This window comes from Penaeus monodon, chromosome 1 (assembly GCF_015228065.2).
Source record: "Penaeus monodon isolate SGIC_2016 chromosome 1, NSTDA_Pmon_1, whole genome shotgun sequence".
In the NCBI taxonomy this organism is placed as follows: Eukaryota; Metazoa; Arthropoda; class Malacostraca; order Decapoda; family Penaeidae; genus Penaeus; species Penaeus monodon.
The window spans coordinates 3131224-3136223 of NC_051386.1; the positions used below are offsets into that span (position 1 = coordinate 3131224).

Consider the following 5000-nt stretch of genomic DNA (forward strand, 5'->3'; position numbering starts at 1 on the left):
TCACACTCACACTCACACTCACACTCAGAATCACACTCACTCACACACAGAATCACACTCACTCACACTCAGAATCACAGTCACTCACACTCACACTCACACTCACTCACACTCACACTCACACACTCACACTCACACTCACACACTCACACTCACACTCACACTCACACCCTCTTTCTGACACACACACACACACACACATTAACACACACACACACATTAACACACACACACATACAAACTACACACACACCACAAACACACAAAACACACCACACATACACACCACACACACCACACACACACATACACACACCCCAACACACAACACACAACACACACAACACCACTAACACACACACACACAAACACACACATACACACACACACACACACACACACACACCACACACACACACACACACACACACACACATACACACACACAACACAACACACACACAACACTCACACAACACAACACAACACACACACACACACACACACACACACACACACACACACACACACACACACACACACACACTAACATGCACACACTAACACACACACTAACACATACTTATAACCATACCCATATGACCCCTGCATATACACAACAACAGCATATGGGTAGATGAATTGACACCTACATACCTTCTTCAGTATTTATAACCACATGCATAGCATCTCTACACACCAGTACCCCTACTTATATGTAAATTTCTGTACAGAGTTGGATATAGAAACGGGCAGAGAATACATTTTTCTTTCTTTGCAAGAGACTTTGATTTGCTTTAATACTGACAAAGTTTGATATCATAAAGCTACTTCACTTTTTTGGGAAATAAAACAATAAGAGTTATCCATATCAGAAAAAAAAAATTCTTTGATATGTAAAAAATTAATTTAGACTCCATTTTATTTTTTAGAGTAAAAGTAAATATATTTTGATGGAGGAATTACTTTTTATGAATTCACTTTTTGATAAGAATTACCTACTCATTAATTTTTAAGCTGAAATGTGCACACAATTGGTTCCACAAGAAATACACTTTGTTTGTAATTCAAGCACAATTATTATTTTGCAAATTACTCTTCCTTTCTGTGAACACTTTACAGCTATAGATTTTCTTCATTTCTGTAGGCTACATTATTTCCTATGGCATAGGTAAGGGATTCAGGATAGTACTAAATTTATATATTAGTCCTTTGCATATTAAAATGATTTCCTCAAAAATATTACAGACATTATTATGAATTTTCATATTGTAATTATTTGATACTCATTTATGTTTGCTATTTTGTGAACATGAACACCTCTTTGGCTCTGTTTTTGAACCCTTTATCTTTGTCATAATTTACTAGCACTGTGAACCACCTTAGCCAGTGTGTACTGCAAAGTTTTGTGGGATGGACATGCTGCATTACGTCTCTGTGTTCATTTCTCATATTCTGTTTAACTTTTATTCTCCTAAGTGCTTTTCTGTTGTGTGGTGGCTTGTAATCGTGCAGAGAGCTTTTTTTTTTGTATTTCATAGATAGCTTTATGGCTTCAGATGTAGCATATCATCATATAATTTTTTTTTTTTTAGGTTACTTGAAACAGTGGTTTGAAACAAATGGTGTAGGGGCAGCTTTTGTTCTTCCTTAGCTTATGAAAGGGAAAAGAAGATGGTGTGTCTTGTTTCCAGTTGATTGAGATAATGTAGGAGTGAACAGTAGACATTTCTCTATGCCTAGTTATTCTGTAGTCAATGAAATTTGCACTTACCAGGAAAATGTAAAGCTCCATGTTTTAAAACTACCTTTGAAGAACTGAATTACCTTGTAGTACCACTTGTTTGTTTGGTAGAATGTGTGTGTGTGTGTGTGTGTGTGTGTGTGTGTGTGTGTGTGTGTGTGTTGTGTGTGTGTGTGTGTGTGTGTGTGTGTGTGTGTGTGTGTGTGTGTGTGTGCGCGCACATGTGTAATGGTACATATTGATATTAGTGTATATCTGTATATGCACAGGTATATGCATATATATATGTGTGTGTTTCATAAGCCACTGTCTTCATATAGTTTCATATGCTACCTTTTTTTAACTTTTAAATTTGGTTTCTCATTACATATATTTTTGGGTTGATTTGTTCCTTATTTTTCTTGTCAAAATAACAGAAAAACAGGTATGAATAGATGCCTGACAAAAAATTATTTTCTTTTGAGGGAGCTAGCAGTTTCTGTAGAATATAAAAAGATTTTTTTCTCTCTAACAAACCTTTTTTTTTATTGGATTGCATTATGTATATCTTAGATCATGGTGTTCTGGCATTTCATTTTTATCTAAATTACCAGTTCTTTTGAGCTTGGACGAAAACATAATGATAGTGCATTATCTTGCTTGACTCAAATTTGCATATGACTAACTTTCTTCAGTTCTAACACTGACATTTCTCATTTGATATTGTATATTCCGTCATTTTGACAATATACACCACAGATTCTTTTGATTTTTCTTTTATTGGTGTGGGCCTTAAAAGCAGAAAACCAAAGGCTCTGGATTTAGGTTTTATCATCTGCTGTATTATTTTTTCTCTAGCAGTCAACCATGTTGGCTCACTGTGGAGAATTTGTTTTTTTTGTTCCAAACTGCCCATTTCTTTGAGATTTTGATACCAATATCCTTTATTTTTTGACGATAGTGATTTCAAGATTCTTTCACGTCATTATGTTGTCTGCCTTGTCTCTGTGTGCAGGCCTTAAAAGCGAACAAAGGCTCTGGATTTGGTTTTGTGTGTGCAGTATGTGTTTTTTGTCTGGTCATGTTGGCTATGTGTGTGTGTGTGTGTGTGTGTGTTGTGTGTGTGTGTGTGTGTGTTGTGTGTGTGTGTGTGTGTGTGTTGTGTGTGTGTGTGTGGTGTGTGTGTGTGTGTGTGTGTTGTGTGGTGTGTGTGTGTGCTGTGCGTTGTGTGTGTGTTTGTGTGTTTCTGTCAGTGTGTTCCCTGATATGTGCACTATGTGTGCCCATCTGTGTATATTGTGTGTTTGTGAGTGAGTCTGTTTATGAGTATGTTTCATAGTATTTATCTATGAAGTGCCTTGGGAAGTGCCTTCAGAAGCATTTCAATTATTTTTTATAGGATAAGGAAGTGAAATATTCATGTATGATTTATGAAATGCAATAGGTGCAGGGTTTGCTATGCTGGGCTGCAATTAAGTATTTTAGATGAACTCTTTCCATCAAGACATTAAGGTTGCAATGAATAAAATGTTTTTATCATCCATGACTGATTCATGTACAGTATATTGTAGTTTACTGTCACCACTCTTCTTAAGTATATTTGTATATATAAAGCTTGCCTTTGATCAGCACTGGTAGATGCCCTGCAGTGTCTAAAAATATGCTAGGAGTTTGATTTCTTGAATTATCTTTGTGAAGGATGCTGCACTGCATGCTATATTATTACAAGAATGGACCTAAAATATTTTTCTGGTGAGTACTACACCGCATGCCATGTATTTATGTTAGTTTTGCATCACTAGAAGATTACATGTATTTACTGTGTTGTTTGTGGACTGAGTTTTGCAGGTTAGCATTTGACTTTTATATACATCTATTTTTCTATGTATTATTTCTTTTCTTGTCAAGTGTAAGTAAAGTTAAAAATTGTTGTGTCTGTAAAGCTTTTTGGTACTATTTCCAGCAGAAAGGTGTTTAGTACATATTTATGTGCTAATGTATTTTTACTTTATTCATTATATAATGTTTCCACTGATATAAAAAAAATCATAAATGGTTTGATTTTTTTTCCAAATCTCAAGAGACCATAGGAACCTCTTTTAGTGAAAATATAAAATTATTCAAAACACATAGGGAATTATTCATGTTGCTGCAAATTTTGCTTGTTGTGAGAAGAATTTCATTGCAGAATTTGTTAGTGTTTAGGTCAAAATATCCTCAAAGCAGTCAGCATAAACTTATACCTATTTAATTCTATGACAGATATAATTAGGGATATATTTTAAAGAAGTTAAACCACCTTATATAATTTGCACAGTTAATTAATTGCATGATGGAGATTTGCATGCTATGTTTTTTTTTGTGTCTCAATATAAGGTAATTTAAGAATTACTTTGTTACAAATTTCAAATGTCAAAATGTTTTTAAATATTATTTTTTTTTTATAATTCAAGCAAATATTGTTAAGATATTATTTCTTACTAATGATACTATATTCAGATCTTTGTTGGACTATTTTACATTTTAATATTTTTCAGCTTCTTGAATTATTCAGTGATCTATATAGATTTATATATATACATTTTTTTTTTTTGCTAAACTTATTCCTTGACTGAACAGTAATATGCACACAAGTACACATGTCATTGCAAAGACTCACTTAATCTAAAATACATATGCTGTATGTGTGCAAAACATGCAGGTATAGAATCTGTGGTCATTTTATAAGCTTTATTAAGATTTGTAATGCAGAAAAATACAGTAAGGCTAGATGTTTTTCCAGAGTATACTTTTGTGCTCCTGTGAGATTTATATGGTACTAGTAATAACTTTTTCAGTTAATTGTAAGGTGTGATACTATTTTCTCCTTTCAGTCATGCAGGTTCACCATTGAACATACTGTATGGACAGTATTTTTACTTCATCTTAATAGTTTCAATGATTTATTGGCATAAATGATATTAGAACCAGTGACTGATGATATTGGCTTCATAGTATAGGATTACATCTGGAGGGCCTTTTATTGAGTGGTTGAGTATCTACAAGATTTTCCATGTTTTTACCCAATACTGCCAGGGATTGCATGTATGTACGTGCCATGCCCATGTTGAATTTACACACGGATGGCTCCACTAAGGAGTCACTTACTAATCCTACCCATCTTACCTGTTTACCCCTTTCCTTGAGTTCATATCCTTATAAAGGTATGATGTTGAGTCCTGTTGTGAGTTATGCTTTTTTAAATGTCCCCAGTTACATGGTTTTTACTACACTCAAG

At 34.1% G+C, this 5000-nt stretch overlaps 1 protein-coding gene across 3 annotated transcripts in view; it reads left to right on the forward strand.

Moving 5' to 3' along the window:
* The window catches only part of LOC119580955 (death-associated protein kinase 1-like), a 79485-nt gene that overhangs the window by 65108 nt on the left and 9377 nt on the right, over positions 1-5000 (forward strand). The window lies entirely within an intron of this gene.